This window comes from Scyliorhinus canicula, chromosome 18, assembly GCF_902713615.1.
Source record: "Scyliorhinus canicula chromosome 18, sScyCan1.1, whole genome shotgun sequence".
NCBI lineage: Eukaryota > Metazoa > Chordata > Chondrichthyes > Carcharhiniformes > Scyliorhinidae > Scyliorhinus > Scyliorhinus canicula.
The window spans coordinates 35,839,483-35,864,629 of NC_052163.1; the positions used below are offsets into that span (position 1 = coordinate 35,839,483).

The 25,147-nt window shown below is 43.2% G+C and overlaps 1 pseudogene; it reads right to left on the bottom strand.

The window, feature by feature from the left end:
• Positions 1–25,147, bottom strand: part of LOC119952894 — a 163,686-nt pseudogene that overhangs the window by 8,419 nt on the left and 130,120 nt on the right.

Here is a 25,147-nt window from a genome sequence, read left to right on the forward strand (position 1 = left end):
ATTCACAAGCTCATTAATACTAATAGGATATTGCGCCACCACAGAAACAATGGAAAAATTCAGAACTGCCCATTTTCCAACAATTTATTATCTGGACAAACATTATGATGAGGGAGGGCTTAAATTCTCGTCTTCACAGAATTAACTCGGGTCACTCAAATCCATAAGGTCAAAAATGCAGATTTTCATGCATAATGGACAATTCAAATTTTCCTACTAATCTGTCCAAGAATGGATGCATATGCTGAACCATTTCTCCGAGTAAAACTTGGGGAAAAGCCAGTGGACTGCATGGAGACATGCGGAATTCTGCGTTCAAAGTGTCTAAAGCTATATCCTCTGATTTCAAAGAGCACTCTGAAAACCATACAAGACAACAATTGACAGTTGGAAGTTGGTAACTGTGTGCACTGTTCAGAGCTCCTTAAAACTACATCAGAAAACACAATGAAGCAGATTTTACACAAATCAGGTACTCAGAAGGGAGCCACACTGCTCACGACGACATCAAGAATTTTCATGTGCATTGTTGTGGATGCAAAATGGTAGAGAGTATAGAAGCAAAATCTCAAATATCTGCTGTGACCGAAGCTACCAACCAAAAGCACCCTCCAAATGCAAGGATTCCGAGACATTCCATTGCTTTCCGTTCAAAAACCACCAATTTGCTCGTGTGCTCTACACAACTTAATCCTCTGATGGAAGGTTCTACCAATATTATCCATGAGCCTTAAAATCTAGTTTAGTGTAACTTCACAAGAACTCAGTCTCGAGTTATTCAATCTGAACAAATTAAAATACTTATAATTTTTGCCTGGAGGCTGTTCCACATTTCTAAAGACAGTAAGAATACACATGCATATAAAGAATTACATCATATGCAAAACAAAAGAGTGCATGTTTAAGAGAATAAGGGCACAAGAGAACAAAAGCTCAAGTGCAAGAGCATACAAGAATCACAACATTGGGAGGATTAGCTTTCGAGAGAAGAGAATGAGGGAGAGTCCAAAGCCCGCAAGACAACAACAAGCATATAAGAAGGAAATGTACAAGTTTAAATGTCCATTGGGGAATAGGAGATTGGAAAGAAAGTGGTATAAACACATGGGGAGCAAAGTATTGAAATAGAGAAAAGGGAGAAGGGCTGCAGTGTGTTCATTTTTCAAAAACATTTTTTGTTTTGTTTTGCAGAGCAGTAGAAAGATTTGTTAAGTTAGACTTCATAAAAAATAAAAATCAGCCAAGATACCACCTGGCACCTATGCAGCCATTTTCATATGGGTCTCAGTTTGCACAAAAAAAAATCACAGAAGACAGCACAGAACTCCAGGGAGAGGGAGAGGCAGAGAATTGGGGGCAGCCTTCCAGTAATTGCCATCCGCTGTGGAGGATGAGACACTAATAATCAACAGGCTGTTGGGAGTGCATGGCCATATTAAGTGTTAGAATTAGATATTGCAGAGGCATATGGCACAACAATCATTTATGTTAATGTGGTTTGTCACCTGCAACTGAAATATAATCATCTGCACAATGATTCAAATTGAACCCTTCCTCTTTATAAGCTCGTAAATGAATCTCTTTCATGTCCCAGCTCCTATGACACAGGAACTAGAGCAGGAAGCAACCGAGGAATTCTCAAGAGGCAGTTGAGCACTGAAGAGGCACCATCACCTGATTCAAGTGTACTCTCCAGCAGGTCATGTACAAATGCCTTGATGTGGCAAATGCCAAATGGCACAGAGCTGGTTTGCACATGGTGACCCACACATCACACGTGATCTGGAGCTGGTGCTGGAGAACAGAATTGTAGTAGAGTGCATCACTGTTGGGAGGATACTGGATCATGTTCTATTCAGCTAGACAGAGATGCTGAGCCTTGAGGATCAGTAGGACTATTCTGGTGTGGCAAGAGGGGGATGACCCCATGCCGGGAGGGGATAGGTTTTGGTGGGAGCTGCCGGGGTCAGCAGAAGTCAGCTGACTCACGGAAGTACCATGGAGGGTGCATCGCGGCTAGGAGGGGTCCTAGCCTGGGGGGGTGGGGGATACCGGGTTGCTGCTGGATTGGTCAGGAAGGAGCTGGTGTGGGCTGGGGGGGTGGGGGGGGTGGGGGTGGAGGAGAGGCGTTATCGCCATGGGGAACGGGTCGGGCGGGGCGAGCTGACCTGGGGCGAGCAGTCGATAAGCTATGGCTAGCCGGCGGGGGAGGGGGGCGGGTTGTCCTCTGATCCGGCTGATTACCTGGAACGTGAGGGGGCTGAGAGAACTAGGGTATTTTCTCATCTGAAGGGGTTGAAGGCGGACGTGGCTATGCTCCAGGAGACCCACTTGAAGGTGGCGGACCAGGTTCGTCTGAGGAAGAGGTGGGTGGGGCAGGTTTTTCACTCAGGATTGGACGCGAAGAACCGGGGGGTGGCGATTCTGGTGGGGAAGAGGGTGGCGTTCGAGGCGGCTGAGGTGGTGTCGGACAAGGAGGGCAGATATATTATGGTGAAGGGTAGGCTGCAGGGAGAGAAGGTGGTGCTGGTTAATGTATATGCCCCGAATTGGGATGATGCTGGCTTCATGAGGCGCATGTTGGGCCGCATTACGGACCTGGAGGCAGGGGGCCTGATCATGGGGGGAGACTTTAACACAGTGCTGGATCCCCCACTGGACCGGTCCAGTTCAAGGACGGGTAGGAGACCGGCGGCGGCCAAAGTACTGAGGGGATTCATGGATCAGATGGGAGGGGTGGATCCCTGGAGGTTTGGGAGACCGAGAGCGCCAGAGTATTCCTTTTTCTCTCATGTCCATAGGGTTTATTCACAAATAGATTTTTTCGTCCTGAGCAGGGGATTGATCTCGAGGGTGCAGGATGCCGAGTATTCGGCCATAGCGATTTCAGACCATGCTCCGCACTGGGTTGATCTGGAGATGGGGGAGGCGCGGGACCAGCGCCCGCTCTGGCACCTGGATGTGGGGATGCTGGCTGATGAGCAGGTGTGTAGGAGGGTCCGGAGAAGTATTGAGGGGTATCTTGATACCAATGACACGGGGGAGGTCCGGGTGGGGATGGTCTGGGAGGCGCTGAAAGCAGTGATCCGGGGGGAGCTGATCACCATCCGGGCCCACAGGGAAAGGAGGGAGAGGAAGGAGAGGGAGAGACTGGTGGTGGAGCTCCTGGATGTGGACAGGAGATACGCACCGGAGGAGGGATTGCTGGGGAACGGCGTAGTTTGCAGGCAAAATTTGACTAGTTGACCACCAGAAAGGCGGAAACACAGTGGAGGAGGGCGCAGGGCGCGGTATATGAGTATGGCGAGAAGGCGAGCAGGATGTTGGCGCATCAGCTCCGTAGGCGAGATGCTGCTAGGGAAATTGGTGGAGTGACGGATGGGGGTGGGAACGTAGTGCAGAAGGGGACAGAAGTAAATGGGGTCTTTAGGGACTTCTACGAGGAACTGTACCGGCGGAACCTCCGATGGGGAGAGGGGGGATGGAGAGCTTCATGAACAGGCTATGTTTCCCAAGGGTTCAAGAGGAGCTGGTAGAGGGGCTGGGGTGCCGATAGAGTTGGAGGAGCTAGTCAGGGGGATTGGACAAATGCAGTCAGGTAAGGCCCCGGGGCCGGACGGTTCCCGGTGGAATTTTATAAAAAGTATGCGGATCTGGTGGGCCCCCTGTTGGTGCGAGCCTTCAATGAGGCATGGGAGGGGGGGGCTTTGCCCCCGACGATGTCGCGGGCACTGATCTCTCTGATCCTAAAGCGGGATAAGGACCCCTTGCAGTGTGGATCATATAGGCCTATCTCGCTCCTCAATGTTGACGCCAAGTTGCTGGCGAAGATCCTGGCCACCAGGAGAGAGGATTGCGTGCCAGGGGTGATACACGAAGATCAGACAGGATTTGTCAAGAGACGGCAGCTCAACACTAATGTGCGGAGACTGCTAAATGTTATGATGCCGGCAGTGGAGGGGGAGGCAGAGATAGTGGTGGCGCTGGATGCAGAGAAAGCGTTTGATAGAGTTGAGTGGGGGTACCTGTGGGAGGTGCTGGAGCGGTTCGGATTTGGGGAGAGATTCATCAAATGGGTGAGGGTGCTCTACGAGGCTCCGATGGCAAGTGTAGTTACAAATGAAAGGAGATTGGAGTACTTTAGGCTCTACCGTGGGACCAGGCAGGGGTGCCCCCTGTCCCCCTTGCTCTTTGCACTGGCGATTGAACCTCTGGCTATGGCGTTGAGGGAGTCAGGGAGATGGAGGGGTCTGGTGCGGGGTGGGGAGGAACATCGGGTATCGCTGTATGCGGACGACCTGCTGTTGTATGTGGCGGACCCAGAAGGGGGAATGCCAGGGGTGATGGAGCTGGTTGGCGGAATTTGGGGGCTTCTCGGGCTATAAGCTAAATTTAGGCAAGAGCGAGGTATTTGTAGTACACCCGGGAGATCAGGAGGAGGGAATTGGGAGGCTCCCGTTTAAGAGGGAAGTGAAGAGTTTCAGATATCTGGGGGTGCAGGTGGCCAGGAGTTGGGGAACTCTCCATAAGCTTAATTTTACCAGGCTGGTGGAGCAGATGGAGGAGGAATTTAAAAGGTGGGACATGGTGCCGCTATCGTTGGCGGGTAGAGTGCAGTCCGTCAAAATGACGGTTCTCCCGAGGTTCTTGTTCCTCTTCCAGTGTTTGCCCATCTTTATCCCATGGGCCTTTTTTAGAAGGGTGACCAGCAGCATCATGAGCTTTGTTTGGGCGCATGGGACCCCGAGGGTGAAGAGGGTCTTCTTGGAGCGGGGTAGAGATGGGGGGGGGGGGGGGGGGGGGGGGCTGACGTTACCCAATCTCTCGGGGTACTACTGGGCGGCCAATGTGTCGATGGTGCGCAAGTGGGTGATGGAGGGGGAGGGGGCAGCATGGAAACGGATGGAGAGGGCGTCCTGTGGAGATACAAGCCTGGGGGCCCTGGTAACGGCGCCGTGGCCGCTCCCTCCTACGAGGTATACCACGAGTCCGGTGGTGGCGGCTACCCTCAAGATTTGTGGGCAGTGGAGGCGACATAGGGGAGAAGTGGGGGGCTCGCTGGAGGCTCCGTTAAGGGGGAACCATAGGTTAGTCCCGGGGAACATTGATGGGGGATTTCAGGGTTGGCACAGAGCGGGCATCAGACAGCTGAGGACCTGTTTATTGATGGGAGGTTTGCGAGCCTGGGGGAGTTGGAGGAGAAATTTGGGCTCCCCCGGGAAACATGTTCAGGTATCTGCAGGTAAAGGCATTTGCTAGACGGCAGGTGGAGGGATTCCCTTCACTTCCCACGAGGGGGGTGAGTGACAGGGTGCTTTCGGGGGTCTGGGTCGGAGAGGGGAAGATATCTGATATCTACAAGGTTATGCAGGAGGTGGAGGAGGCGTCAGTAAAGGAGCTGAAAACTAAGTGGGAGGGGGAACTGGGGGAACAGATCGAAGACGGGGCATGGGCTGATGCCCTGGAGAGGGTTAATTCTTCCTCCTTGTGTGCGCGGCTTAGCCTTATCCAACTCAAGGTGCTGCACCGGGCCCACATGACTGGGACGAGGATGAGTAGGTTCTTTGGGGGTGAAGACAGGTGCGTCAGGTGCTCGGGGAGTCCAGCGAACCATGCCCATATGTTCTGTGCATGCCCGGCACTGGAGGAGTTCTGGAAGGGGGTGGCGAGGACGGTGTCAAGGGTGTTGGGATCCAGGGTCAAGCCAGGATGGGGACTCGCGATTTTTGGGGTTGGGGTGGAGCCGGGAGTGCAGGAGGCGAAAGAGGCCGGTGTGCTGGCCTTTGCATCCCTAGTAGCCCGGCGAAGGATCTTGCTACAATGGAAAGATGCGAGGCCCCCAAGCGTGGAGACCTGGATCAATGACATGACGGGTTTTATTAAGCTAGAGAAGGTCAAATTCGCCCCGAGAGGATCGGTACAAGGGTTCTTTGGGCGGTGGCAACCTTTCCTCGACTTTCTGGCTCAACGATAGGGTACTGGGACAGTAGCAGCAGCAACCCGGGGGGAGGGGGGGGGACGATGACTATGTTTGTTTATTTAATTTTAATTTATTTTTAAGTTCTCTTGTTGGGGTTGGGGGGATATGATACATGCGTTGATACGGTCTGGGGGGTGTTACAGTCGTTATGGGTTATTTTGTTGCATTTCATTGTTTGTTGTTATATTTTATATTTTCTGTAAAAAATTCCAATAAAAATTATTATTTTTTAAAAAAAGGACTATTCTGGAACAGCAGTGAAAAATGAGGTTCTGCCAGCATTTCCAGAAGAACTGCACAATTTTGGAGAGAGAATGGAGACTCCAGTATGATTTGACTTGATGTCTCATGCCTCTGCGCTGATGTTTACTTCCATGAAAAAGGTGGTCACCTGAATATTGGACATTGGTGATCCACATGGATGAATAGCCTCAGGTTAGCTGAACTTTGTATGTATAATGCTGTTCGGGTATCCGACAGCTAGTGTGTAGCTGTAGGGACCGTGGTCACACCAAGCACCATCTCCTGCAGAATGCCCATCACTTTCTACCTTCTGCAGCTTCAGTCCTCTCTGCTGAGCCAGGCTTTGCAGCACATCATTATCATTCAGGATATCTTTGCTGTAGTAAAACGAATGGGCACCCCAGATATGTCCATGTACGTGAATTAGCACTGACTGCTCTTGCACTCGTGGATTCTGTTGTACCTTTCTTGTGCATTGATGATTGGGATCCTCAGACAATTGAGTATACCTAGTCTCCAAAGAGTCATCCACTGAATCTGCTTGGAAGAACTGTGGGAGAATTGACTGAAGTAGAATGAAGGTTCCCAAAACATTTTGGATAGGCATGAATAATGATCTTCCAAAGTTATATACCAGCTTAACATTTACGGAATGGAATCCCCCTTGCTCGATGGCTACTCTTGGTTGATTGGAAGTCATGCTGATTGCCACATGACTTATGGGAATCCAGTCTTTGTGGCAAACTGGACGGTCTTCTCTTTCTGACTGGCCCCATCAGTTTGCAAAGTGGACATGGCAAAGATGGCATTGGTCACCTGGGTGATTCACTTGTGGCAGTTAGGTTGTGAAATCGTATATATGTCACTGATAGATCCCTGGAAGGAGCCAAAGGTGAAGAAATTCAGGGCTGTGATGATCTTGATAGATTTCATAGAATTTACAGTGCAGAAGGAGGCCATTCAGCCCATCGAGTCTTCACCGGCTCTTGGAAAGAGCACCCTACCCAAGGTCAACACCTCCACCCTATCCCCATAACCCAGTAACCCACCCAACACTAAGGGCAATTTTGGACACTAAGGGCAATTTATCATGGCCAATCCACCTAACCTGCACATCTTTGGACTGTGGGAGGAAACCGGAGCACCCGGAGGAAACCCACACACACACAGGGAGGATGTGCAGACTCCGCACAGACAGTGACCCAAGCCGGAATTGAACCTGGGACCCTGGAGCTGTGAAGCGATTGTGCTATCCACAATGCTACCACTGGCAATGCATGCCTGCCTGGTCCATCGGTTCCAGGACCTGCTGAGAAAGTTTAACCCGCCACAAACTGTTGCTTAGTCATGTTCAAAAAGCGGATTCTCTCTATACCCTGTTTTGGGATTAACACCCTTTGTGAACTGGAGCTCTGTGTTCATCCACAGTGACCTGTGCAGCAGTAATTGGCTGAAGAGAAGGCAGATACTGTTACTTTGCCTGTTCAGGTGGTATTGTTCCTGCTACTCTTGGTCCTCATCCGAGATCCAAGGTAGAGATATGCAAGTTGCTTCCAAGCTGCTCTGATAACAAGCAGCTGGGAAGTACAGATTAAAGTTAAAAGTCCGAGGTGGCAGAAATTACCTCCAATTGTTGAAAGCACAATTTACGAACAAGCCCTATGAGCAAGTCTTTCTTTTCTGCAAGAAACATTTAGGGGTTTTTCAGCTTGCCAATCACACAGCCCCATCAATTCCCCACTGTGCTCTTTTTTTCCAATCTTGGCGAGGTTCAGACAGTTTGAGAAACCCGGCAGTTGAGGAATGCAGGCTTAAACCTTTAGGCAAATATATTTCTGCACGTTTCAAATTGTTCACCCACTTGTCCCATGGAGATTTCCTGCATTCATTCAAATGTGCACCAGTTAAACTGTGAAGCTGGCATTTTCACATCAGGTTCCTAACATGCCAGCAATTCTTGCCTTCTTTAACCCCTACGTGCACTTAAATTCAGGCCCCCCTCTTTTCCCTTGCATATTTAGATTGTCCCCCATAATCTGCATCAATAGCCACGTGTACAAAACCATGCCATTCTTCAATGGCCTTACAATGAATCTACAGCACAGAAAGAGCCCAACTGATATATGCCAATGTTTATACTTCATTTGAGACTCTTCCTACTCTAATTCTCCCTTCCAAATTTGTCCCCATACTACTCCATTTCTTTATCCCTAATGTCTGTTTAAATGCTAACTGTTTCAACCAGTCCATGCCGCAGTGAGCTCCCTATTCGCAATAATTTCTATGCAAAGAGATTGCTCCTAAAATACTATATGATTGGCTAGTAGCTATCTTGTAGTTACACCGCCTTGTTCTGAACTCGCCCACAAGGGGAAACAGCTTCTCTAAATCTATAAAATTATTAAGGACTCTACATCACATTTCTGCTTGATCTCTCCAGCGTACTCAATCTTTCTTCAGTTAAAATCCTAAAACTAAGCCTCTTTTGTTAATGATGTGTCAACATGTGATTTTTTTCAATATTAAACATTTCAAAACCTTTCATAATTTTCAAAGCCTCAATGATATTCTACCCACCTGCAACCTTGAGTAGCTACTGTTCAAATATATGGAGCTTTTCTTCACATCAGTAAACTCTCAATAAGAAATGCCAACGACTTTCCATGGCTCAAATTTGCATGCCAAGATGCCAACTGTGGCTGAACAGCTAGATTGCACAAATTTATTACAATTTCTTCAAATTTATTTTCATGCTTCTTTACTGAGCCCCTGGCTTTTACCTTTAACAATTTTTCTATCTGAATGTCAAAAACTCTGTTTCTCTGCAGTCTGGAGTCTTAACATTTAAGGTATACTTGCTTTCAATGTTTTCTTTATCTGGATCGAATTGCATCTGCTGTTGCGATGAGTTTTTATTTACATTTTCCTACTGTCCATCTATGAAAGGCAAATCAGTCTTCAACCCTTCAATCTACTCAAGACAATATTTATTTAGATTTTTCTTGATTAACAATGATAGCCTTTCAATTGTCCTTCTTTATTGGTCCAATAATAATTTTACAAATATTCTCAATGTAGTTAACAACTAGTCTATGCCTGCTAGAAACTAGGCTGAGATTGCCCAAGTTATTTCAAATGGAAATGAGACTGTCAACACAGGATAATTGGCTACATTTGAATCCAGAGATGAAAATTTAACATTAATTTTCTTCTGCTCTATTCCTTGAATGAGAAAGGCACAGAAGTGTGCAACAACATAAGGTAACCAATCTTGTATCTGTGAACATTAATTGTTGGGCAGTTATTTTTCAACATCCAGACCAAGATATATGACAGTTATGTGTGAAAGAAAGAGCTTTGCAGGTCAAAATAAAAGTATATTTAATATGTCCTATCCTCAGCAGGCTGAAAAATGCACAAAGCAGAGGTACTGTTCTTCAAGGACAGAAATCGGAGATTCAAATCTGAGCAGCTCTTATGAATCAACCAATGGACAGGTATAATGGACAAAGACCCAAAAGCAGGTCAACAGCTCTATGATTTGGAAAAATGATTTTGAAACATTAATAATGTACAACAAACCAATAGAAAAAGGAGGACATTTTTTGCTTCAACGTATGACTTCAGTAGTATTTATATAGTTTACAAGTAGAAAACGAATCTTTGAACACTAGAATTTTGAGATTTTATAGATTTTGCCTTTGGATGCAAATGTTTCAGCTGGTCAGATCTAAACAGGGTAGGTTTCTAATCCTGGAATGAAAATACATTTCCTTTTATTGATGTGAAAAATGGTAAAATGAAATTTTTATGTGATTAATGAATTGAATAAAAGGCTGCTTGTAAATTTGGCAGCTATGAATGGTCTCTGCAAGTATCAATCTACATTTCTGCAAGTGAGCAATTGGAGCCAAAACAATTTCGAAGTAAAAACTGGAGTACTTTATTGCAATCAGATAAGTTTGTTCTTTGTATTTAGGTATCTATATGTTTAAAAATTGTCACTTTCACGAAGAAACTATACTTGGGCATCAATCATTCTGGGGTGGAAAGGGAAATCTGTTCGCACATATCCAATGGGAGGAAAAAATTCTCAAATCTATGCTTGATAAATGCCAAGACATTCATGTTGAATTAAATCATAGCAGTCATTTGGAAGAATTTAGATAAATTAGAATGGTGATGCTCTTCACTGGTTACATTCACATAAATATGAGGAATATTTTTAAAGAATCGACAAAGGCTGTTCTATTAAAAAACACTCAGCATTTTAAAGGCCCGCCAGCTACACAAATCAGCACATCAATTAGTGTGTTTTAAAACCATTTTAATACTGTTAAAATCCTGCCGATTTTCATGAAGAGGTTTGATATGGTAGGCAATGGAAGCAAAAGGATCCCTACCTGCAGTGTTAGGTGCAGATGTAGAGCTGCTGAAAGAGCTAGTATAGCCAGAGGCACTGAAGGACCAGGCACTAGATGAAGGCAGCGTGGCGTTCTGAGATGATGTTGGGGATGACCCTGTATAAACAGCAAAAAAGCAACTAAGGAAATGGAAAATGACTTAAATTAAAACTTAAAATGATTACCGTTTGTTGCATTTTGTAGTGAAAAGCTCGAGAAAAACAAAGGAATGAAGAAGGATGACTTTCAATGATCAGATATTATTGTTTAAATTCAATTCTCTTTACTCCCAAGTTTTCAGGATGTTTGGATTTAGCCACATCTCTTTCAGGTTGATGAAAATGTAGAGTAGCCTCACAAAATACTCAATCATTCTATTTGTCTATACTGAAAATATTTCATGAGCCCTGCCTGCCTGACACAGAATTACATAGCTCAAAGAATTCAAGTTTGTAGAAATTCTCTTCTTCACTCAACTATTAAGTTACTGACTATCGACATTTCTGCAAGTGAGTATTAAATGTTTACTATTTGAAATGCTGTATACACCAAGATTTAAAAAAAATGTACAAAATAAAAGGCAAGAGTAGGAAAGGCCAACTCACGATAATCTTGCCACATGAAGATAATGCAAAATGGAGAAAAGAACAAGGCAGAGCAACACAGAATCAATCAAGGTAGGAAAGAGTAACACAAGTGTAAGGAACAATAATCATATTGTATTATCTTCAGAGACCAAGCATGTGTATTCCAGCGGTTTTAGCCAATATCATTTTGTGATGACCAGTGTGCTTTATGAGAAAAAAAAATCATGTTTCATGTTGTGGTGGTGGTCCCTTTAAGAACCAAGTTCTCTGGGAGATGATATCTGGTAAAGTTTCTTGCTTGAGGCAACTGATCATCTGACTTAGCTGCCTGTGACAAACAACAGAAGAGTTATTTATCGAGGCGATACACAGGCTATGTCTGTGAGCCATATAGGAGGGCAGGTATCACTATTGCTCTGTAGACCAAGAGATTGGTGTTGGGTTGGAAGATCAGCACTTCAGACTCGGCACTAAGTCATGGTCTACACAGCAGTAGCGATAAACAATACCTGCCTATATACAGCAGGTACTGCAAAACCCTGGAGAAGTACCACCAGCGCTGAAAGATCCCGCAAAACCCATTGGCATGATATGCACACCATCAGTATTCTTGCTCAGGCCAACATTCTCAGTATCGAGGCATTGATCACATTTAAACAGCTTTGCTGGGTGGGCCACATCATCCAGGACACGAGACTCCCAAAACAAGTGCACTACTTGGAACTTCGAACTATGGAGGGCATAGCAAATGCTTCAAGGAGAGCCTCATGCTTGAAAAAGTGCAACATCCACACTGACACCTGGGACTCCCTGTCCCAAGTCCAGCAGAGGTGGAGGAAAAGTAGCTGAACAGAGTTTCATCACAGAGAGAAAGTTAAATTTAAGCAACCCGTCCAATCACCGTCTCCTCCACCTGTAACAGAGGCAGGAGGTTGCATATTAGACTACTGAGTCATCTGAGAAATCATTTCTAGCGTGAAAGTAAGCCATCGGAGAGAGCGAGGAAGGGAAGGGAGTGGAGGGGAGGACAGGGAAGGGAACAAGAGAGGGAGAGGGAGGGCTTTAGATGCAAAATTCCCGATTTAAAAACATTAGAACAGGAAAGTTCTGGCAAAATAGCTATGTTTAATACGCTACCGACAGCTGTGCTATAACCGAGGCATGACTGGACAAGGTTTGAAGGCAAAGCCTTGCAGTGAGGCTCAAGAAATCTTAACTCTTACTCAAAAATGGACTGATGGTCCTTTCCACCAACGCCCTCGTTGATACACGGCTCTCCTCTATCTTGGTCGCTTAAAGGGCATCGTCAACCACATTTTCAGCAGGTAACCCTTGTCCTATATCAACCACCCATCCAGACAATTTGGAGCAGCAAAGTGTCTGGGCACCTGCGAGTGACGAGGAACGTACGGATTATGGCAGCTGCCTGGGTACCTTGTGCACAACTGCAAGGCTTGGGTCCTGTAGACACAAACACTCAGAATGCTCATTGAGTGAAAGCCCTTTCTGCTCAAAAAGGCTCCAGGGCAGGACAGCTGGTGCATTGATGGCCACACGGGTACAATCAATGGCTTCCTGGATGTAGGGGAACCCAGCAATGGCTGCAAAATCTTTTGCCCGATCAGCCTGGCTGACCTTCTCTGTCCTGAAATCGATGAATTGGTTCACATGCCTGAAATATGTGTCTGTGACCAGCTTGACACAGCAGTGTGCAGCTGACTGTGATACTCCATAAAGATCACCGACAGCGCTCTGAAAGGTTCCGGGGGATATAAAGTTAGTGTCACCATGACCTTCAGAGCCACAGGGATCGGGATCGGGATCGGGATCGGGATCGGGATCGGGATCGGGACCCCCCCCCCCCCCCCCCCCCCAACAACTGGAGGCTATCTCAGGCCCCATCATCTGACAGGTGCTGGTCACTGTTTTCCACAAAAGCCGGAGCATCCTGCGGCACACAACCTCTGTCTTGTCAAGGTTGTCGGGCTACTGTCTGTATATCCTGGCAGCTAAGTAGTCATTTTCTCTGGGGACAGACCTCTTGCCGTCTCTGATGGCCCTGATCATCCTGTGCCTGGACCTCTACCCGAGAGATGCCTGTGACATCTTGCTTCATCAATTGTTCTTTCCTTCCCTCCTCCTCCTCAGAACTGCTCCCTGCCGAGTATACAATAACCATCAGCAGGTCGGCTAATGGGGCTCACCTGTGCAAAAAGGTGACAGAGGGACCCAAACCGCCAATGCCAGCCAACAGAAATCTCATTGGAGCTCCATACACTGATGTGACCAACACACAAAACACTTGTTACACACTACAGAATACCACCTCACCTCTACAAATGCTCAACACCTCAGCCATTGTTGCCAGCAGGGGACTTTTATCGCGCACTTGAATGAAAAAAGATTAATTCTGGTTGCTTTTGCAATGAGCTTTAAATGACATGGGCAACGGGGTAAATTAGGGTTTTTATCCCCTTAATTACATCTCTAATTGTGAGTGTGAGCCTGATCCGCACTTGTGTCCACCTAGTGAAATATCGCACTCGTGCACGATGACATCAGGGTGCACCCTTGACGTCAGCACGTGCTATTTAACTGACTTCCAGGTCAGGCACGCATCTGCCCAGCAGATGTAAAATTCTAACCCTGGATTTTCAAATTCTAAAAACAAAACCTCACAATATGGTCTCTCGTGAGACATCAACATTATAAAAACATGAGAAATAGGAGGAGCAGTCAACTGGCTGCTTGAACCTGCGCTGCCATTTATTATGGCTGATACTTTACCTCAGGCCCACTTTTTTGTGTAGTTTACTAGATTTATTTACAAATAAATCTAGTAAACTATAAATATAGTCACATAACTAAGAAACTGCAGTGCTAGGGTGTTGTGTATAGGCTCCAGTTTCTTCAGCACATTTCAAAGTTAGTGACATTAATATTATAGATAAATAGATGTACAGGCACACATATATAAAAACAAACAGACGTGGATGTAATTGCATATAGATTACTTCAGCAGATTGTAGTGAACCTTGAAAGTGCATCTACAAACTAGGACCAGATTAATGTTAATTTCCAAACTTGGTCCAATAAAATAGTCGAAAAAACAGAAGTTTCAAAAGTAAACTTAGAAACTAAGAAAAAAGTGACCGTTTGATATTGGGAACATTGTGCACTTTTAAATTCAACATGTGTTACAAGTTTTCCATAGGGAATTCAAAAAATAATTTGCTTGTGCAAATTGTAATTTGCATAGTCTGTTTTGTGTACCATACTTCAATCCTTTTCTGTCTTACCTCCACTCCTGTCCCTGAGCAGATAGCGATCCACATCCCGGATAGTAGTATTAATTGAAGGTCCACTGGGGACACTTCCAGGTGTAACATTGGGATCAGTCTCAGGGTCGATGTTCTGTAGTCCTTTCCATGGCTCTCCAGGACGAAACTCTTTAGTAGTTAGGAAGTAGGCAGTAGAACAGTAAATCACTATTGGCAGTTTAGTAGTCACACATGTTAAAACTATCTAATTATAGAGTCGTTTTGTTTAAAGTTAAAAAAATGAAATGCCACACTAATAAAATCTATTTTGCAATCTAATATTTTGTGTTTTTTTGAAATTGCTTTATTCCCATACTTCCTGAAAGCATTGGTTCCTTGCTGGAGTATGTGGCAACTCAACCAAGTGACTGTTGTTTAATTGAGTATCAAAATACCATTCAAACCTAAAGAGCACTGTAGCCAAGTCTGATTCTGTCCTCTCTAACGTCCATGAAAAAAAATACAACCAGCAGGAATTGCTGGAAAATGATCAGGAGAAAAATCACTTGATTCTTCACTCCTTGAAAACAAGCCAAATGTCAGCTTAGTGGAGATCAGCTAACTCAACAAAGACTGGGAACAGTTCCAGTTTGTACTAGCTAGTTGTTCACAAGGGCAGCACGGTAGCATGGTTGGGCAGCACGGTGGTTAGCATAAATGCTTCACAGCTCCAGGATCCCAGGTTCGATTCCTGGCTGGGTCACTGTCTGTGCGGAGTCTGCACGTCCTCCCCGTGTGTGCGTGGGTTTCCTCCGGGTGCTCCGGTTTCCTCCCACAGTCCAAAGATGTGCGGGTTAGGTGGATTGGCCATGCTAAATTGCCCGTAGTGTCCTAAAAAAGTAAGGTGGGGGGGGGGGTTGTTGGGTTACGGGTATAGGGTGGATACGTGGGTTTGAGTAGGGTGATCATTACTCGGCACAACATCGAGGGCCGAAGGGCCTGTTCTGTGCTGTACTGTTCTATGTTCTATTACCAAGTAAATTTATTGAGCTGATAATGAGTAGCCTAATAAACACATTTAAAAATACTACGTAATGTAGTTCTGACTAGAAATACATAGAAAATAGTGATTTAAAAAAATAATAAGGCTGTCAAATTATTCCATCACAATCTTAAACATGGCAAAGAAGTTAAAATGTAAACTGTTATTTTAGGCCTGAACAATTGTCTGGCATGGTATTTGACATCATGATCCATTTTTCTGATATTACGGATCTAAATTTCTGACAACTACCAGCACTTTCTTTTGAGAGAGATACTGGTATATACTTATTGGACAAGAACGTTTTGAACCTTTAGATTTAATTACTGGAATGCATGACTAATCTTTATTGTTTTATTATTTGGCAATGAAATGGCTCATCCAGAAATAAGTTGTGAAGGAATACCGCAAAATAAAATGCCAGCCACACATTACTAATTTTATACCACAAGTCTTTTCCAACAGCTGTGCATGTAATTAAAATACTGCATGGTCACAGTGGACTCTCATTTTGTACTCATGTCAAAGAAATGATAACTTGAGAACACCTTTAAGTTAGAAGGAAGTATGCCACTGCCAGCACCCCGTAACGGTCCCCTATATGATACAACCTTGACAATTAATACTTAACTATTACAGGTACATTCAACACACTTTTTGAAAATAAATCAGTCTTTTAATTATCATTTTGGAGGTTAACCTATGCAAATGGTTGCATTTCAAAATAACACTCAACCTCAGTGGCCTTTTCAAGCAGTAACCCCATCCTTATGTACGCAACATGTATTAGGTGGCAAAGTACCACATCAAGTTAATACTTTACAGTCGTGTTTATTTTTTTTGCAAGAAAGCAGCTTATTTTCTTTTAGATTTTCTGTTAATGCATCAAATAAAATTATCGCTGGTATTCAAAATGACAGTAAGTTCCAAACTGCAAGACTGAAAAAGCTGCATATTCGTATTCCATTTTCTAAAGTTGATCAGAAAATTATCTAGGCCAAAACTGTATCAGAAATAATAAAACTGGGAATTCAGGCAAAGTGCATTTCATAAAATCACTTTACTAAAAGTCAATCCAAAGTTGGAATCAAATAACACTGCTTCACACATGCTTACAAGGCCATGCTTAGTGCACACTTTGGTTCAGTTTCCTCAAACTTATAATGTCATAATTCCCGTGCCCAGAGGCGGCATGTCAACATCGGAGAAAAATGAAGCATCAAATAGGTGTGTGGAAAACATAACCTGGTTGTGCACATTATACCTAGCTTCTGCTTTGTGGAAATATGTCCCAACAAATGCCTGGATTCATACCCATACGGGATTTTGTTTCATAAACATGTGATTATGTTATGATGTGATGGTATGCACTGGAATTCAGGAGAGAACATCAGCTATTAAGACCAGAGCTAAAATGTTAGACTATCACTAAATCAACTTCACTAATATAATGCAGCTACATCTTCAGATTTCAATTCAAAAATTCTTGTTATGCATTTAAGCTTCCAATGGTGCAGATTAATCCCAAAGATATTAAAGGGGCCCAACTGACTGACAGCTTTCACGGATATTAAGTAATATGTGCACTAAATTAGCAAATCTTGTTTAACACAGTTGGCAGCTGTTTTCAATTTACTAATGTTTCACAATGTGTAATAAATATACAGGTCTCAGTTAAACACAACATTCTTAACACCTATTTTCTTTTTGCCAGTCTTTGGGGTTTACCTGGTGGCCAGTTAATGTTGGAGCCATTTGAGATCTTATCGGCAGGGGATTTGGCACGTGTCCAGCTATCACTGACTGGTACCGGTGGACTGGCTGGTGACTCACTGCTGGTTATCAGATCATATGGACTGTAGGAGTCCTCAAGGGAGGGCTTGCTTGTTGGACCAATATTGAGACCTCCAGGGATAGCACCTGAATATGCGTCAAGTGGGACAGAAAGGCAAGGTCATGGATATAAAAACATTTTGCTATGGACCTGACTCTGAATCTCAACAGTAGCTAAATTAGACCCAGTTAGTTTATTAAATGCTGATGTAATTCAGAATGAGACTTTGATGATCTATGCTTCCTTTATTACAGTATTAAAACTCTTCAGAACTAAACAAATTTCATAGGTAAAACAAAAGCAAAACAATTTATCACAGTTAACTTCGAAAATATCACAGCTAAAGAAATGCTCTATGGTCTATTGTCCCAAATTGAAATTTGCAAAGAAAATTCAGTACTCAAAGGCTAAAAGATATCATTGCATGCTTTCAAGTCTGTCCTCGGTTTTAGCTGAATGTGCAAGACAAGAAAATGAACTGTTGGGTTGTATCTGACATTGAAGTCAGTTTGATATTTAATTAATTTTTAAAAAATAATCATGTAGCGTGTTCTCAGCATTTAAAAAGTGTAGATAGAGAGAGCCTTTTAAGAGACAGCCAATCAAAGTTCAACTAAGCCTATTTTCGATCAGTACGTGAAGTTAGTAATGGGTATTGTTACATTTTCCATCAAGTCTATTGAGATCCTGCAAGAATTTAAAACCGACTGACCAATGAAGGATTTTGGTTTGCAAGTACTCTGCCCTTTAGGGCTCTTACCATGCTTGCTCTGGTTCTGGTCCAGTGATAAAGAATTGCTGCTTAAATTTTCCATAGAGTTTGGGTGGGTCCATTGCCTCAATCGAGATTGGGCTTGAGCTGAATCCTTCATGGATAAACCACCACTTAGCTCCATGTTGTTTACATTCATATTCGGGATCAATCCAGCTGTAAGTGAAAGACATATTAAAACAAAATATAGAAGCAATAAATATCATTCAGCTTACTAAAATAATTCCTTTCAGAGCATGTATACTTTGGATCACCTGAGAAAATCAGGTGAGCTTCCAAGAAGTTGTGAATGTATTCTTTCTGTAAAATACAACTCCAGAATATTCTTTAGAACTCTTAGTATTTGAACCAAGAATTTTCACAAGTGTCATTCCTCATAAAAACTAGCCTTTCCACGTTTCTTGACTCAAAAGCTTTATCTTAATTGTAGGGTGATTTCCTGTGTCTTGACCATATTTTTTAATGATTGTGCAGTTTGTGCGGAATTCTCCCAAGCCCCCATCAGCAGGTTCAATGATGAGTGGGGGAGGTTGAATTCAGGAGGTCCAAAAATCAATTTTACGCTGGTGTGAATTTCCTATGGGATCTTCTGCTGGTGCTCACCATGGTGGATCAGGAAACTGGGTGATAAACTAATCCAGCGAATGGGTGCAGCTGAAGGTTCAACCTTCCATGCCCAATTCTCCGTGGCACCATCAGGAAAACATGCTAGTGCGAAACACGTTTGGAACCACATGGCGTGCAGGTCTCAGGACTCACCTGGACAATGCACGGGGCTGCCTCTGGAGCTCAGGATGGATTCTGCCAGCAACCCTCGATCCCAGAACACCACAGAAGTGTGTGGGGGAGCAATTACAGGTGGATCTTTCAGATTTGTTGTCCTGGAGAGTGTCCATCTTCCAGCCTCAATGTTCCTCGTGATCTATCTATCTTCTAAGGAAGTGCAGCATCCAGCCTCAGGGTGCTCCAAGAGAACCATCTCCATTTCCAAGAGGTCCACCATCTTTCTTCAATAGTGGGTCAGATGTTGGATGCCTTTTCAACATGGCACCCGAGCACTATGCAGACTACATGCCATCAGGCCTGCCCCGCTATACTTGCATAATTAATGCAGGAGGATTTGCTGTATTTTCCCACCAGCCTGCATGGCGGGATTCACTTCCTTCTCCCGCCACGGGATTTGGTCCCCAGGTGGGAGAATTTTGCCCTCTCTTTATAAAACACTTTTGGTTACAAATGTGTGCAAAGGAATATATCTGAAATAATAGACATGAAAATCTCTATTCTCACATCATGGTTTGTGAAATACTATTAATAAAATGTCTCGATTTCTTCAAAAACTAACTAGCCTAGGTTTGGGAAGGGTCAACAATGATGGCTGGGAGCAGAAATTAAGGTACAGCTTCAATTTCCTAAACAGAAACATTAAAAAGTATCTAGCTTACAATTGTTGAAGGATGACATGTTAAAAGCATAGCTGAAACAGGGGGAAGAAGGGTGCTTGCATTTGTCCAGCATCTTGCACATCCCCAGAACACCCTAATCTGCTTCACATCTAAATGTTATTTTGCTCTAATTGTAGGCAAATATGCCAGACAAATATGTCACGCAAAATATCACAAACAATAATTAGTTTCTGAACAGATAATTTCCGTTAAAATATAATGCCGGTTAAAGTATATTTACATAAGGATAGTGAAGATATTGCGTAGCTCTGTCTTTTTCAAATAAAACAGAATTCTAGTAATATTAATGCACTAATTGGTACTTACCCAAGGAATATGCAGGGAAAGAATTGGGGGATGTTTGCTGCTCTTTGGTCTGCAGGTCTGAAAGGCTGGGAGACGGATGATGACTCAGATTATCAATGGTTATTTTGCCTGCAGATGGGTGCAATGGTGGATGTGGTGGTTGCTGTTTCATAAGCAAGGCCTGGGTCAGCTGCCGCTGGTGTTGTTGGATCTGCTGCTGCATGTTGTTGATTGTACGTGCAACCTGTCAATAAAGAAAACAAGTGTTCAGAAGTGGTGTAAATATGAGGCTTGAGCAGAAGTCCTAATTCACTTCAGAAGACCAACTCCTTCCTAACAAATTATTCAGTTTTAAGAATAGCTCACAAATAAAATGGGAACGGTCATTTTTGCTAAATTTAGTAGTTTAAAAAAAGATTTACATCTACATTAAATTTGCTAAGTAGGCCACATATTCTGACTTTTACAAGCTCCTCGGTGAGGAAACAGGTAGGTGGACCTATAAATTAGCGTGCCTTGCCATCAGCAAGTAGTTGCCTTTTCAACATGGCACCAGATTACTATGGCGGACTACATGCCAGCAGGCCTGCCCCGCTATACTTGCAGAATTAATGAGGTTGGGACGGGAGGATTTGCTGTATTTTCCCACCAGCCGGCATGGCGGGATTCACTTCCTTCTCCCGCCATGGGATTTGGTCCCAGGTGGGAGAATTTTGCTTGATTTTTCTAAAACACTTTTCGTTACAAATGTGTGCAAAGGAATATATCCGAAATAATACAGACATGGACATCTGTATTCTCATATCACGCTTGTGAAATACTATTAACGTTACAAAATGTCTCAATTTCTTCAAAAACCAACTGGCCTAGGTTTGGGAAGTAGGGGAGGCATGGGGTGGGTGATCTACCTGGCCCAATTGAGACCTTTAAATGGGCAATCAATGCCCAATTAAAGGCCTCATCCTACACTCGTACCGGTTTAGCAAGAGCGAGGAGAGGCCAGCATCTAACATGTAGTCCTGTAGGCTAATCCCTGTTGCCAACTGAAGGTTTCATGCCTGCAATTTTGCCTCATGTTCGCCCCATCTTTTTGGCCAACCAAGTCCTGGATAGGTTTAGGGACATCCATGGTTCCATGTCCTTTTGGCCTCCTGCAATACCAGCAGTGCTACTGATCCTACTTTGGCACAGAACTGCCAATATATGTAATAATACTTCTGTTTGGATTTTTAAAATGTCCGATTTAGAAATGAGTTAATAAAGTGTGAAGTATTTGTGATACTTCTGGAATACGATTTGCTGAAACAAAACTAGTGCAACGGTAATGTTACAAGAAAAGCTTCCTACTACTTGCAAGGCACAAATATTGGAAGAGTTAATTTAGTTATTGCAGCCCCATAATTTCCATATATTTATTTGAAATATTGCAAATTGAATTGGTGCATATTGTGTGCTGTGACAAGAATCTGATCAAGGAATATGGTACTTTTAAGCTGGAATTTAGCACTGTAATTGAAACATGAAGCTTATGCAATTGATTCTTTTTTCTGTTTTGGATGTTTAAAAAACAAGACCTTTCAGCCAGTTATCTAGTATTTTAAAAAATAAATTTAGAGTACCCAATTCATTTTTCCAATTAAGGGGCAATTTAGCATGGCCAATCCACCTAGCCTGCACATATTTGGGTTGTGGGGGTGAAACCCACGCAAACACGGGGAGAATGTACAATCTCCACACGGACATGTGACCCAGAGCCGGGATCGAACCTGGGACCTCGGCGCCGTGAGACAGCAGTGCTAACCCACTGTGCCACCGTGCTGCCCTAGTTATCTAGTATTGACAGCAACTCCAGATAAAAACATCCAACAAAGATGAAAAGAAATTACATTAAGAAACAACCCTTGTTGAACTTGTATTTGATAAAACCATTTGTATGTGTGGAACAATTACTTGATTTATCAGAGAGAGGTATAAGAAAATTGGGTCCAGAAATGGGATTTGAAGATGTAGTAGGCAATTTAGGGGTTAATAGACTGAGGGAAAGGGAGTCAGAGGGACACACCCACAGCTGGCCTGAGTTCCATTCAGACTTCAACCTGTAAGTGGGGATACATTGGATGCCCCTGTTCAGTCAGGATGATCCACTCAAGATCCATTGTCCTTCTGGACACCTGTCTGACCAACCACAGCCCATTAGAGTCTGATGGCTTATTTTGGCTTCAAATGGGAGGTTAGTTGCATACCAATAACATGGCTCTGTTCTTTTGTATGAATGGGATTTTGAAATCAGACAGCAAAGATAACAATAACGGGTTCAAATCTGGACACCCCGGCAAAGAACCTTTGTTTGAGGGGCTAGGTAGAGCCTGGAGAGCTCGGGAGAGTTTGGAGAGTTTGGGAGAGCTTGAGGGTGCTCGGGAGAGATCGGAGAAGAATCCTGTTTGAACAGGTAGAGGAAGGAGAATTTGAAAAGCCAGAGGGAGAGGGCATGGAAAGTTATTCCAGAAACAGACTTTCAAAAAGGGTTCTGAAAGAACTTCACTAACAGAAGAAAAATTGCTTCAAAGCTGTGTAAGTGGAATGAGAACTGCATGTTCCTTTGAAATGCTTTTTAATGAGAACTCCTGTGTTAGGGTTAAGAAACTGCATGTAATCAGTTATTGTTAGGGTTGAAGTTTAAATATTGTTTTTCTTCTGTTTTAATTATGTTTGTTCATAAAATAACCAAACTGTATTTATGTTATTACTCCAGGAATGAATTGATCTTTTCGCACTGTATTAAAACTTAAAAACTTTTATAGCTCTGGTCCAGAATCTTAGCCACTGCTGAGAGCTGACCAAGCATCCATAACCCTTGGTAAATCAATTAAGCAAATCATTCCCTACCAGGCAGTGGTGTGATCTTATTTTTAAATTAATTTAATGTAGTTTTTTTCAAGAAGGTTGACATAACTCATTTTAAAAAATACAACATTTTAAAGTTATACTAGGCCAGATTTTCTTCTCAGCGGCAAAGGAACAGATTTTGTCATTCACATCATGTACAACTGTTCGGAGAACATTCACAGGCCTTTAAATAGAAATGCCAGCTCAACGTGCATCAGTTCTAATGCAGTGTCCGCTACAAGGAATTTGTGACATCCGAGATGTCAGGCCACAAGGTCTTTTCAAACAATCGGATTGAAGAATCGACTACAAACTAAGAAGTGAAAAACAGGAAAGAAAATTTACTTTTAAATTGTGCAAGGAAGCCAAATAAATATTGGGACATACAAGGCAGTATTGAGAGAAAAATAGAAAAACACATTTTACTTTAAAGTTTTTCTAAAAATCTGCGAAATAGATTTTGAGTGAATGAGATGCCACTTTTGCATAATAAATTTTTCAGAGCTAGAGATTGTTTAATAATAATTGTCACTCATTACGCAGTTAAGAACTCATTTACTTCTGCATGTATAAGTCCCAACTTTTCAACCAAAACTAGAGAGTAATTACCCCAAGTTCATGTGCTTACTGTGCCCAGTCTATCAATGAGGAGTGCAATAATATCTGGAGGAGCAGGGCATCACTGATAACACTTCTGGATTTCCATGTTTAATTGAACATGTGCAGATGCCAAATGTTTCTGTCACATTTGTTCTCTTTTAATGATGAGCGTGGTTAGTCCTGCCTATTGTTCGAGCAAAATCTGGGCATGTATGAGAAAATCTGCAGCTGTTGGTGCATGAAATAGCTTCAGATTGGTTGAAAATCAATACAATATGGCAAAATACTGTAGTATATATTTCAGAACAAGCAAAGGGCTCAATTGCTTCCCCTAAGATTTGCAAGCATATTTTTACACTTGTATGTATGAAAGGCTAAATCAATCAATTTATAATTTAATACATTTAATAGATGGTAGAACTCTGCCTGAAATGGTGTAGTTTGATATTGTATTTGCTCGGTTAACTGTTGTTTTCTTGATTAAAACCACATGTCTAAATGAGTCTCCATCAGGGCGCAGAGGTTTAAGAAAAACAACTTGGCTGACGATTTATTCCCAATACTGTCTCTTCTATGTGGTTCCACAGATTTATGTAAAAGATCACTGAATGATTGGAACTAAGGAGTTCAAAGATTTTCCTGCCATCCCTTGTCAAGAGTGCTGTGAATGCAATTCAACTGCGCTGTACCATTGGCTAGCTACTGAAAATCATTTGTTTAAATATTGATGAAACAGTGAAGAAAAAGCAGGGCGATTATTATATTCTTACGTGCTTAAATGGGAGAGAAATCTGAACTTAACAAAGATAATTTAACAACTTCAAAAACCGCTCATTAGATTAATCCATGATGAGCTGAGAATACATATTTGTTTTCCCAATGACAAATTGCACATCTCTATCTGTACATTGGCTTTACAAATTTGAAAAATAATCAGTTTCCTTTCAGCATTATGGTCTGTGAAATGTCTTGAAGTTGAGCAAATGGCTGACAATTTTCTACACTTACTTGTTGCTCTTGCTGTCTAATGGTTCCAGAAACATTACGTTGGGCCTGTAACATCTGCTGCTGGAAGAGTAAACGCTGGTAGGCCTGCAAGCACAAAGTGGGAAATGAAAATGAGTAATATTTACACAGAACATACAATGCAGAAGGAGGCCATTTGGCCCATCGAGTCTGCACCGACCCACATTAAACCCTCACTTCCACCCTATCCCCGTAACCCAATAATCCCTCCCAACCTTTTTGGAAACTAAGGGCAATTTAGCATGGCCAATCCACCAAACCTGCACGTCTTTGGACTGTGGGAGGAAACCGGAGAACCCGGAGGAAACCCACGCACACACGGGGAGAACGTGCAGACTCCTCACAGACAGTGACCCAGCGGGGAATCAAGCCTGGGACCCTGGCGCTGTGAAGCCACAGTGCTATCCACTTGTGCTGCTGTGCTGCCTTATATCTTAAAAGTGAGGGGCTAGTAAATTTTTGGAAGTATTTCAACAATTTTATACAAATGTTTCTGGCTTGATTTATACCAGTAGGTTTCTATGGATGTTGTTTATTCGCCTTTTCTTTCCTGAATCCTTGCTGAAAGCCGTATTAATTTAAGCCAAACTCAGATTTATTTTGGAATAAACGGATTTAATTAACATAACATGATTTTCCTTGTGACGATTGTGTCAATTCTTTCACACTATTTTTTCCCCAAAGATTCCAGTACAACCTTGGCACCAACTTATTTTTTCTTACAGTAACATGATTTGCTTTTAAAAGGCACACTTAATAATGA